The 13,410-nt window shown below is 35.0% G+C and overlaps 1 protein-coding gene across 14 annotated transcripts in view; it reads left to right on the plus strand.

Annotated features, from left to right (window-relative positions):
* LOC105480086 (SRY-box transcription factor 2) overlaps positions 1-13,410 on the plus strand; it is a 753,725-nt gene that overhangs the window by 646,710 nt on the left and 93,605 nt on the right. For 10 of the 14 annotated variants that reach the window (XM_071091313.1, XM_071091315.1, XM_071091319.1 and 7 more), the window contains one exon: positions 4,967-5,035. The exons of 1 other annotated variant lie outside the window; for it this stretch is intronic. The gene's annotated coding sequence lies outside the window, so the exon portion shown is untranslated. Of the gene's footprint in view, positions 1-4,617; positions 4,852-4,962; positions 5,036-13,410 lie in introns of those variants that run through there. 3 more of the 14 variants (XM_071091317.1, XM_071091323.1, XM_071091325.1) reach the window with 2 other exon arrangements.

Consider the following 13,410-nt stretch of genomic DNA (forward strand, 5'->3'; position numbering starts at 1 on the left):
ACCAGGACAATGAGAACCTGAAAGATTGAGAAGGGCATCTGAGTCAGTAAGATATGTGTGAAGAAAGAAAAATCAGAATACACAAAGAGTGATTTTTAACTATGGTACCTGAGACTCATTGTACGATGAAGAAACAAATAGAAAATCGTCTTCCTTCTTCTTTTCTTCCCCAATATTCATCACATACAGATTCCTCAGAATCATTAACTAAGGACTAACACCATCTCTACCAGTGGGGTCAGTTTTGAGTAATGTAAAACATGGGAGCCTTAGAGCCAGACAGAACTGAGCTCCAATCCCAGCTCTGCCATTCACCATCTAGATGGCCTTGAGCAACTGTTAACCTCTCTAAGTCCAAGTTTCCTATCTGTAAAATAGCAATGATAATACCCACCTCATGAGGTTATCTTGAAAAGTAAATGAAATAATTTTTAGTGCTTATTACAGTGCTTCAAACTACCAAGTGTTCGATAAATGGCTGTGTTACTACAACTCAGCTAAGTTATAATCAAATAGGCATTTTTTGGACTAGCCTAAAAATGCAACTATGTATCAATGGTTATTGTCTATGTTCCAAGTGATTGGCTTTGAGATAGATAGTCTTCACTATGAAAACATTTAAATTCTCACTTTAAATTTTGAATTTACTTTATAAACAAACAAATTGTTGTTCCAACTGCCAATACTTTTTGTTTTAGCTACTCAGCTACCATCTTAATCTCACAGCTAATAGAAACTCCTCCCTGAAATGAGAGTTTCTCAGGAACAAGGATCATGTCTTTATCAAATAACCATTAATTGAGCATCTATATGTCAATAACTGGACATAAAAAGATACATACGATTAGTTCCTTTCCTCATGGGGCTTAACTTCTGCCTGGGAAAAATAATATGCAAATACAATTCAAGATTATGACTGTTATAATAAAGATGCATGCCAAGAACTATTGAGTATACTGGAAGAACAGATTTATTTTATCTCATTTGATAAGGAAATCTTCATAAGAGGGTAGCATTAGAACTGAGCCAAATGTATGTCAAACTCAATAATAAATGAAGTAATTCCAGCATTTTGGAAGACAGAGATGGAAGGATCACTTGAAGCCAGGAATTTGAGAGTAGCCTGGGAAACATAGCAAGACACCTGTCTCTACCAAAATAAATAAATAAAAATAAAATTAGCCAGGCATGGTGGTACATCTTTGTAGTCCTAGCTATTCAGGAGGCTGAGGCAGGGTAATCACTTGAGCACAGGAGTTTGAGGTTACAATGAGTTATGATCATGCCATTGCACTCCAGCCTGGGTGACAGAGCAACTCCTAGTATCAAATAATAATAGAAACAATAATAATAAGTATAAAACATATGTAGAAATAGATCTACATGGATACTACTGCAGGACAAGATTCATAAATGTACTACTGTGGTATATTTGGATCTTGAATACATAGAATAAAGATTAAAGATGAAATGTCATGGTGTGCATCTAGGCATGTATGATGTATGTAATAGTAAGAAATATTATTAATAAATAGCAAGCTGGGTGACGGGAAATAATGTTAGAGAGGTGCTACCATGAAACTGTATTTTGCAGAGCCCTGGGAACTGAACAGGGAAGTTTAGACTTCATGCAATAAGCAAAAAAACAACATGATGAAAGCATGATGAAAGCAGAGTTGTAGTAAGGTTATTCCAGAAATCATGTTGTGGGTAAAGGATTGAGGCTAAAGATGGTAGACTAGAGCATGTTGAATCAATTTTATGAATGCAGCTATGACCTGTGATAGGGCTAGACGAGTATAAGCATGCGTTTAGAGATCAACTATAGATATAAATGTGATATTTCCTGAATGTCACCTGGGATATTTGAATAATAACATCACTGACAAATATTGCAAAGGTAACGTGAAAGATTATGAGTCATTTTTAAGTGAATAAAATTAAGCATCATCTTTATGCCAAGTATGTGAAAATATATAATGTTTCAGGCAAATGTATCTAAATAATATGTGCATCTTCATTCATTATCTATTTCCCACAATATATCTTGTTTCCACAAATAAATTATCTACTTCTGCTGGGCGGAATCTCATCTCATATTTCTCATGCATTCTATAGAGCCTACCATGTAAAAAACATAAAGTTGGTACTTAATAAAAACTTACTATTTGATTAAAAAACTGAGGTCAGAAATAGCGGAAAACTAGCCCATCTTAGATGGTGTCATTAGTGAATAAGAATTATTTATTCCTAATGATATTGATGAAGTGGGAAAAGTTTAACTGTGCCAAGTAATTCTAGACCATAAAACTATAGTTCATTTTTTAAAAATATTCAGTAGAACAAATTTTATGGACCTGAAACATCAAGGGAAATAGTGAAAAATCAAGCTTCTCATCTACTCAGGTGTGTGTAGGTTCCTTTTTTTTTTTTTTTTTTTTTTCCACTTTAAAAATGTGATCTTAGGCTGGGCCCGGTGCCTCATGCCTGCAATCCCAGCACTTTGGGAGGCCAAGGAGGGCAGATCACAAGGTCAGGAGTTCGAGACTAGCCAGGCCAAGATGGTGAAATCCCATCTCTACTAAAAATACAAAAATTAGCTGAGCGTGGTAGCAGGCACCTATAATCCCAACTACTCGGGAGGCTGAGGCAGAGAATTGCTTGAACCTGGGAGGCAGAGGTTGCAGTGAGCCGAAATCACACCACTGCACTCCAGCCTGGGCTACGGGGTGAAAATCCATCTCAAAAAAAAAAAAAAAAAAAGTGATCTTAAAGTTGGGGTGGGAGAATAAGACAGTAAATCAGCCCAATCTTTTATAGCAGCATATTCACTTCACTTAGAAAAAATGACTTTAATTGCACAGGGATAGAAAAAAAGATATTTGAATACCTTTCCTTGACAAGATTCAGGGCTTTCATGTAAGAATAAAATATACATTTATAGTAAATTTAGATTGGAGTAGAATTTAAAGCTCTTGTCCATCAACATGTAATGAATGAATGTGACACTTGCATAATAGCATTTTTTGGAGCACTGTTAGAAAGAGCAAGGGAGTCTTTGCAACGCTAAAGAAAAAACGAAATTAAAAAAATTTAAGGATGTTTCACTTTCAATAAAAAAAATCCTAGTCGAAATAAGTTGGCAACTCCATGTTCAGAATCTGTGTTGTTTCTCTAATGTTCAGGAATGGTTAAGGCAGGAAAGAGAATCTCAAGGTCACCAGGAATATTCCTTAGAGTATTCTTATAGGGCTTATCTGTGCTCACATGCCTAATTTTTTTCCAAGTGCAAAAGAATGGCCACTTGCTTGAGACAGGCCCAGTGCCATCCTTTATTCAAGTTCCTTTATACTCCTCTTTTTAAAGAAGCTGTCAAGTTCTTTTTTTGCAGCTGACAGGAAAGGCCAAATCTGTGGTACAGGAAAGGAGGCGCAAAAAAGAAACTTTTTTGTGTTGATGTTTTACTAAGTGAGCTAAGGAGAATTTTAGAATCATGCAATTTACTCTGGAGGCATTTACTGTACATAGCTATAGTGATGGTAATTTCTTTCATTGTTGAAGTGAAAAGATAACCATCAATCAGTTGTCAATTGGTCAATTGCAGAAGTGATGAAAAGAAACTGGTAGGAACAATCACTTCTGTGGCTACCTAGACCATTTGGAGGCATAAGAAAAGTATGGGAACTGGATTGCATTTTAAAAAGGGATTGGACCAGATTTTCAAAAAGGTTAATAGGCATAACTTCCTTGTAAAGGATGGCTTTTCGGTTATGCATAATCAGGAAATGCATTTTAAAAATGAAAAATTTAAAAGACAATGAAAAGTTTAAAAGTAAAAATTATTTATTTAACTGGATCAGGTAAATAAGCCCAGAAAATCTTGAATTTCATTGTGTTCCTAATGGAGGAATAAATATAGGTTACTAATAACCCAACACATGTATTTAAAACAAATTAATGAAAATTACTTTGTACTCATGCCTTAGGTTCTAATCTTGGACACTTGGAAATAAAAAACTTTTCAAGTATTTATTATGAGAAATAGAACATCCAAGCTAATTGTGAACACTGTTTTTAAGCAAATATTTACAGATAATTTAATTTTTTCGAACCTATGGAAGTTTACATAAAGGTTAAGATAAGAACAGTTTAAAAAATCATTAACTTGCATAAAAGGCAAATGGCACTTAGGGACTTAGTGCTGTAAGCAAGATTTCATTTTAATTTAGCCTATTTTCCTAAGAATGGCAATGTTATTGATTTATTCTGAGAGAGTTCCCCACACACGTAGTGATTTTTTTTTTTTTTACTGTGGTAGGTAATAAAAAGGATTACAGGCCCCCAGAAGGATGAGATATCATCAGTTTGTAATCCAGCCCATGGTTTCCTAGATACCGTATTGTCTATTCTGTTCCGCTATGTGAAAAATGTTGAATATCAACAATGGGTTTCAGTGCTGTATTGTTGAGTTTTGTATGAACTAATCTAGCTTCCCTAAAAAAAAAAAAAAAAAAGAAAAAAAAAAAAAAGAAAGAAAGAAAGAAAGAAAAAGAAAGAAAGAAGAAAAGAAAGAAAAAAAAAGAAAAGAAAAAAAAGAAAGAACCACAGCTTTGGACAAAAGTCTATAGCCAGTGCATTTGAAACTCCCCTTGCACCAGGACTGACTGTAGCTGGGGGAAGACATTTTACTCATTTGCTCTTTCCTTTCATACGGTCAGCTGGTCGCTCTTCTCAGGTGTACATCACCTATTATAATTTTACCTAATTTTGATACTGTGATAAGGAAAGTCCCAGGACTTATCAGCTGGGACAGGCCTCTCTTACAAGACAGCTCTGTTCAGTATTTGGAAGGTAAGCTATTTGCACAACTTCTCTGCTGTAGTGTACTGGCCTAGCTCTAAAACTTTGCAATACGTCACTTATTTTTAACTTTCACTTTTTTTCTCTTTTCTTCTTTTGGAGAAAGAAAGCCTGACAGGTTTCTTCGGAAAAGTGGCCATCCATGGAATGAATGAAATGTTCTCTTTCTATTCCAGTAAGTAATTGACTTGTAACTAAAAATTGAACTGGCTGCTATGTCAACTGCAATGTGAGCTGCTGCTGGCACAGGTGTTGCTTACTCTTTAGCCTGGAAAGAAAAGGGGCTTAAACTGTGATTAAATTTCAATTCAATTGACCTCAACATGATAGTACATAATTCTCACTTGCCTACCGAATGGCCTGAGTTCTCATTTTGACCCTGATTCTGACACCTGCGTTTTTAATGTTTGGTGTAGCTAAAGCTATGGTTGCTCTTGTGGTTAGAAATAAAGTGGGTAGAGAACAGTTCTAAGTAAATAACAAATGGTAGTTAGCCGAATGAGTCTTTAATACAGTGCTCAACGTGTTCTTTTTTTTTAATGCATTAACTCTAAGTTCATGTAGATTATTATTCAATCTTTTCTTTTAAAAAGTATGGATTCATGGGTAACAATTTTACTAACTATGGATACACAATAAATCTAAATCAGTGAATTACAAATAAGTAAAGGATGTGAGAATTTTGATGTTAAGTGCTTTCAAATGCTTAACTTTGATTATGTAATGTATCATAGACTAAATATGCCTTGCACTTTAATTATTTTTGAGCCCTAGGAATGAAACAGCAGCATTGTTTTTCTTCCTTACTGTAAATAGAATGAAAGTCTCCTTAACTTAAGATGACTGTATTTGAGTTTGGGAGACAAACTTTTATCTTTTCCCAAAAGCAAAATAAAAATCATCTAAAATTTAGTGACATCTAAAATTACAATTTACACTTAAGGCTATTCTCCATTCATGTTTTGTAAAATGGTTGCATACCAAGGATTGATCTGTAAGATGAGAGCACCCATGGATTGTTGTTTTTTCCTCCTAACTTCCTTTCTAACCTGGGAATTAGAAGAACTTGCTGATGATGCTTGCTTAACCCTGCTTATAGTGCCAGCCTGTAACTAGCTCTCTGTGAAACCATTTCTGACCCTCTGCTTGCAGTGGTGAGCCTGAATTTTTCCCCCTCCTTGCCCATCACTGTCAGTCAATTATAAGATTGAACTGAACCAGAAAATCTGGTACAGTCTGGTAATTAGTACAAAGGGTTTCCAGTCTAGTGTAAAGACAGAGATGCAAGAGCCCCAGCAGTCACAGAAATCGTTTTGATTGGCCATGGACATTGCCTTTTAGTGCTGCTTGGTGACTTCCTAAAGATATTGCCTCCTACCCTACAGGTCTTCTCCTTCAAGTACATTATGGGCCTTTTTTAAAAGTCATGTGTGTGTGTGTGTGTGTGTGTGTGTGTGTGTGTGTGTGTGTGTGTGTGTCTGTGTGTGTGTGTGTTTCTTTTTTTAGATTCAACTTCTCCCATTTTTAGTCTGTCATTTTTGCCTATCAAACAGACACATTTTGACTTGCCCAACAAAGAACCAAGTTATCAACACTCACAGAAACTGACATTTTTAATTCAGGCTTCATTATGTCTTTGAATTATGACAGTGACGTACAAAGACATTTTAAGGGTTTTTCATTATTTTTTTAAAATCCAGCGTTGGGATGTTTATCTTTCTTTAGTATTCATATTTCCCTTTCTACGTTTATTCTCAGTAATATATAATTAGCATTATCAAAACCATCAGCTATTATCCTTTCTGACTTTTGACCTTTATTTTTTAAATAAGCCTCAAGCTAACATTCTCTAGAATAAGAAAAATTCCCTAAGAGATTTTAATGAAATATTTTAGGGTTATTTTAAAACATGAATCCCTTTTAAACATCAATACTACATGACTAGACAAGTTATGGGTCTTATAATAAAACAATAGCAACAAAATAAATTTGATGAAAAATTATTTTGTAAATCTAACTCGCATTTGATGGTAAGTACAATTTTAGAGTGTGTATTTCATCATACATCTTAAACCACTACTTTGGAGTTCTTTGCTTATTATAAAAGCTAGTTTGGGGTAAATTCTTGTTTTTTACAGAAGCAAACATCCTTTTTGATTATAGATTACAATGACTCATTAGTCACATCAGATATAGTGAAAGTGTTTGGTAATTTGTCAATATAACAAATGCCTATCCCAAAAGATAGATATGTCTATCTTATTTTTTTAAATTTCCTTTAAGGACAAGTTTAATGTCTGACACCCTGCACGAAATTGCAAAAGCAGCAATGCCCAAATGAAAAACAATCAAAAGAAAGCACAAGGTTTTCATCTCCAAGAATGCTATCTTTAGGACAATCTGCATCATGATTTTAGTTGTGATGTGTGTTGTGACTCTTCTAAAGGATCCTTTACTTACCTACACCTTAATGTAGCTTTAAATATCTGCTTTATTCTGTGTATAATCTTAACAAAAGTAGTTACATTACCATGTCTGGTGCTGATTTTTACATCTGACTTTGCTGTTACATTTCAAGGAGGTTAATATTGCTTTTGTAACCCTGTCATGAGTAATGCATTTTCCCAGTAAACATGTCATAATGTTAAAGGCTGTTCAAGAAGCAGTGTTTCTGTTGAAACAGTTTTGTATTTATTTCTCTATTGTTTATTATCCATAATATAGTGTAAGGCTTTGAAAAGAACACGCATATTTATGTAATTAACAGTTTTTGTTATTAGGAAACCTTCCCATTAAAATCTAAGAGAGTCTAACAAAACTATATAAATGGGCAACTTTTCAGGAGTAATATTTGCATTCCATTTTAACTTGCCATCAAGCTTATATGTTAAAATGTATACATAAAGTGACTGAGGGAAGAGTGCATTCTGGTGATATTTTTCTTACTTTTTAATCTAAAATATATATTGAAATTCAAAAGGCGCTCACCACATGTAGTGTGGCAGTGTTCAATATTCTTTAACAGCTGCATACGGTATGGTCTGTATAAAGTTACAGGGGCTCACAAGCTTTATAACGGACACAAACATTCTTTTCTTAACTCCTAGAAGCAGGAGTAAGACTTGCAAAGAACCAAGCAGGCTCCTGCCCCCTTGAGACCAGAGTACCTCTGCTATTATCTGCTGTGTATATTAGAGTTCCATTAAGATTTACTCATGAAAATCCCATGCTGGAGGGGAAAAGGTGAAAAATTACTGACTGAGGCTCTTATAGAAAAGGAAAGCAGGGTTTACCCAAGGTTGTACGCTGAGTGAGTGACAATGTCAGTTTTATCAACCAGTTTCTTGTCTCCCGGTCCCAGGCTTACTCTCCTAACCAGACACAGTCATGGGTCTGTATGTTCAGGACTCCTAAACTATATTGCTAAAAGCAAGAAATTCACAGCCATATGTTCAAAATCAGGATGCTTCCTGAAGATATAGTATCTAGGTGGTAAATGGAATTTTATAACATTATAGACCAAAATCAAGCCCTTTATTTGGCAATATTATTCATTCTGGCTGCGTTGCTATAGTCATTAGGGAAAAGATTGATTCCTCTTACTTCTTAGTAAAGTAATATTTTGGAGGTTTCTTAATGGTATTTCTAATTGTGGTAAAAAATAAAATAAAATAAAATTTACCACCTTCACCATTTTTAACTGTATAGCTCAGTAATGTTAATTTAAGTGGAATTTTTTACAGTAGAAAAAATTAGTACTTAAATCCAAAAGAAAGAAAATTTTTAAAAAACTGAATTAAGATGCTAATTTTTCAAAATATGTTTTATAGCATACCATCCCTATAAGCTATGCCAGGTAAAAAAAAAATAACACAGTCAAATAATTTATGTCCTTCTCTAAGAAATTCACAAGGAAAATTTGTACTTGAAAAACTGGTAAATCATAAAGATCTCTTTGAAACTTGTATAATATAGGGTATCCCAAACTATTTTTCCATAGGTTCCCCCAACCTATTTTGCCAAAAAGTCTATTTTTATTCTTCATAGCTAATATTTTTAACACATTTTAGGAAATTTTCCTCTAATCAAACCTTTGCAGATAAAAAAGATCTATAAAGTAATGTTTATACTATTTATGTTCGCTGGCTCTGTGTTTACAAATCTTTTATCTTTATCTTATGGTAGTAAATCTCATTAATTCAATCACTCAACAAATATTTAGGCATGGGCTAAGTGCTGGGGATACAGTAATGAGTAAATCGGTCAGAACTCCTGACCTTTCAGAGCTTACAGTCTGGGAAAGAAGTCACTGCAAGTGCTCTAATGTGAAAGTCAGAAGAAGGGAAGAAAGAAAAGAAGGAAGCAAGAAAGGGAGGAAACAAAAAAGGAGGGAAGGAAGGAAGGAAGGAGGGAGGGAGGGATAGAGAGAAGGAAGGAAGGAAGGAAGGGGAATGAATGAATACAGGGAGCACAAGCAACATTGGCTGTTTCTGACACTCATAGCTTATCTGGCTATGTTTTTTGTTGTTGTTTTTCCTCATTCTGAAATGAGAGAAGAGGGAAAGGGGGAAGAAAAACCCACCAGTTCAGTAGTCCTGTCTTTGAATAGAGATAGAAATAGTATTTCTTTGAAAGCTACGTATGTTCCAGCAATTGAGTCTATGATAGTTCTCTAGCAATTCAAAGATGGGCTTCTATTGCTTAGAAGGGAAGGAGATAGGAAGAAAGGAGAGAAGAAAAGGAGAGGAAGGGAGGAAAGGAGGAAGGAAAAAGAAAAGAAAACACATTTTCTGGTCTTCCCTCCCATTGTGGCATCTTAGCTGTTGATACTACCTTCCATATAAGAAGATTCCTTTCAAGTGTCAGCAGAAGACCTTGTTTGGCGGTAACCATGGGTCCTACCTCTGTCAAGACATATTTCCTCTGACTATCTATCCAACCTTCTCTCTCAGGCTCTGACCTTCATGCTGGGAACCTTTCTTCATGGGAGTGAAATGTGTCTCCTAAGCAAAGGAAAAGGATAGGCCCATGGGCATATTATGGTTCTCCAGCATCTTACACATCCTTAGAGCTCCTACACAAAAATACAAATCATGATCCTGCCAAAAAGGAGCACTTGAAAGACTAAAGAAGGGCCTCATCCTCTTGTTAGACTGCTGTCCATTGTCCCACTTTCTTGTATGAAAGTGAATGCCTTGCCTCCTAACTCCTGTGTATACCACTTGAAAATAAATATTGTAGGTGACTGCCCTTTGATCACAGAGATTAGGGAAGCAGGAAAGATTGCAAAATTTAAAAGAAAAAAAAAAAAAGCTTATAACTAAGATAAAAAGAAGGAGCACTTATGCCAACTCTGGTTTCTTAGCTGCATTTTTCATCATGGATGTGTCACAGGTGAGTTCTGTGAATCAATGCTGAGCTGAATTCTCTGGGATATTGCGACTTTGTTTTGCTTTTTCTTTCTTTCTCATCCCAGCATTTCCTTCAATGGGAACAATGTGACATAAAATTATTATCAGAATACTGTGAGGAAAAAGACTTAGAAAAGAATTTGGGATTTTCAAGTTAAAATTAAGAGCTGTGTTAGTCTGCTTCCTTCTTCTAGTTATCTGGGAATCAATTTTCTAATTCAGTCTCTCCTCTCTGTCATTTGTCTATTGATATATGCTAGGCCATGCAGTACTTGTCTCTTTTTATTGCTTTTAATTAACTTTTTAAAATCAATTATGATTATTTGTATGGATTTCTATTCTCTCTTCTCATCAAATTTGTTTGGCTTATTTTTTATTTACATGCCACTACCCACTGCTGTGAATTAACAATAACAAAAAATCTGCACTCTTCCCTTCCACCTCTTGAACTGGAGAAACAGTTAGCTAATAAGAGGCTAAATGAGCCTCAGAGTATAGAGAAGCTGGAATCCTTAAATTATTTAAATTGAAAAATGGCTGGTTTTACAATCAGAAAAACTCAAGTGGACCGTAAGCCCCTACTTGATTGTTCCCCCTTATCTGGATGATCTTGTAATGACAGCTGGAGTTATCTGCCATCAGCATCACTGTCCACAAAAGCTTCTACTCTCTCTGCTCAACTCTTCAGCAGCCCTGGGGAGCTGGAGCTGTTTCATGGGAGAGGGCCCTAGAGGATTGGAAACTTTATTAAAATGCAAAGCTGTCTCTAGTGACATAAAAGCTCAGTAAAGGGTAATGGATCTAAAATCACAGAGCCAGAAATTATCTGCAGAATGAAAAAACTGAGATTTCATATACTGTAGGCTAGGGTCAGTGTAAAATAAAGGGCAATATAAAATAAATAGCAGCTTAAAGTAAGGAGCAAGAGACAGAAGGAAAAGAAAACGTAGTGTTTCAACATCAACAGTGCAACAAATGCCACATGTGTCAGACTGGCCCTTGTAGAATTCTGTCTCAGGAAGTGACCCAGCGAAATGTATTATGGGAAGTCAGGATAGTTGTCTGCTTTGAAAGTTTAGGGAAGTACCCTCAAACCTTCCTGATTTTCTCTTGATAAGCATTTCCCTCTTGGGCTACCACCCATTACTTTTCTGAAACTTGTTGTTACTAATAGAATTGGTAGTAACAGATAGTAATAGGACCCCATCACACTTTTGCTTGAAGTCTGAATGTGGCCTCTCCCTTCACTGGCCATATGAAAATAAAGAATCTAATTCACAAACGGTATATTTTAAATGTATTTGCTCATTTTGATCCATTTTACTTTAAAAATTAAAAAGTAAGACCTTAACTCATTTAACTCAAAGGATTCCACATAAGATTACTCACTAATAAGTTAAATGTTGAAATGAAAATTGAGGCACTAAAGGATAAAACAATTATATAATTTGTCTTAAACAATGGCAATTAGTAGCAGAATGAAAAATGGCATCCAGGTGATTTCCATTTGCATATACTAAATTCTTCAAAAATCCTTTATTTTATATTATAAATTTCTTACTAGAAAAAAATGAGTGTCAGCATGAAAAAGTCATAAGTAATATTCAAAATAGCTCATTGCTCTTAAAAGTCAGAGTAGTATGTTCCCTTCTGCACATCACTACTTTGAAAACAGTTCTCAGGGAAGTTTATTATCATCATCACTACCCTGACAACTACCTACTGACAATCATTTATTGAGTGCTTATCATATTTCTCCCTTCCCCAAGTCTCATCTTCAGGCCTCGTTTTCCCTTCTGCTCAGAACTTTTTTAAAAAAAATCAGTGTTGGGTTAGATTACTTAACTGATAATTTCTCTTTTCATGCAACTAGCAAGTTTAGTTAGCAAATGAAAAAGCTAAATGAAGTATTCATACCTTCATCTTCAACAGAAGACATTAAAATTACTAGTCAGATCACAAGCACTTCACATATCAGGAGAATCCCCACCCCACACATATATATAATGATTTGGCTTTAGTTTTTCCTAAAAATTTTGTATTTATACTTCACATGTTTATAAACTGATTTTTAGTGATGAGAAAAGATCGATAGAATTACTTAGGACTTTTTTTTTTTTTTTTTTTTCCATTTTCAGTGCAGAGATAGCTTAAGGTGTGACTTTATAAACAAGCTTTCGTCTCCAATGTAAGAAAACAAGGTTCTCTCTGTCCCCCAAAAAGAGACTGGGTACTGGAACACAGAGAAGCTCCTTTGTTCGGGTCTCCCCTTCACCCTCCATTAGTATGCACTGCTGCAAACTTGAGGCCCAGTGAAGAACTTCTTTGACTTGGTAGGGTGGTTTTTATAAAACCCCAAGCTTTGTTCCACAGGGACACTCATGTCAAATAGCAGTCCCCCATAGTAATTGTAACTCCATCATATTCTCCCATTCAAAATAGTGTATTGGGGTATGGGTGAAAGCAATACTATTGCAAGGATAATCTTGAATTTGCTGTAATTAATTCTTAAATATATTGTCTGCAAACACCAGAACTTTATTATTATTTCATATTTCTTACAACATATCTCAATCACAGCTGATCGTGGCACATTAATCTCATGAAACTAGTGTTAAAACATCCTTTTAGTGAAATTGGCAACTAAATCAGCAGAGCTACTAGGAAATGAGAGATTCTTAGATCTCTGGAGCTGAGACTTGAGAAGATACTCTGACCAACCACTGGCTCTTAGGACTATTTCAGCAAATGATTGGAGCACATCATACTGCTTTTCTCCTTCCAACCTGGTGTCTCCTCACACCAGGTTGACTCAACAGTCTTATGTTTATGGAACTAGATAGGACAGAGTTATTGTTTACCTTAAAGCAGGATCTAAATAATCATAAAATACCAAAATATTATTAATAACATGAAACTAATTTTATGTGTCATGACTAAATTTCTGTCTTTTTACTAATTGCATTATTGGCATGTGTTAGCTTAGGCTTTACATTGAAAACTAAGTTATTTTTTAAGTTTTTAGTGTTCAAAGTGTGATGATTTTCTGGGGAATTTTTTTAAAGCCCAGTACTGAGACTATGCTCTAGACAAGTTAAATAAGAGCTTCTGAGGATGGGACCCAGACATCAGTATTTTT

The sequence above is a fragment of the Macaca nemestrina genome, chromosome 2 (assembly GCF_043159975.1).
Source record: "Macaca nemestrina isolate mMacNem1 chromosome 2, mMacNem.hap1, whole genome shotgun sequence".
NCBI lineage: Eukaryota > Metazoa > Chordata > Mammalia > Primates > Cercopithecidae > Macaca > Macaca nemestrina.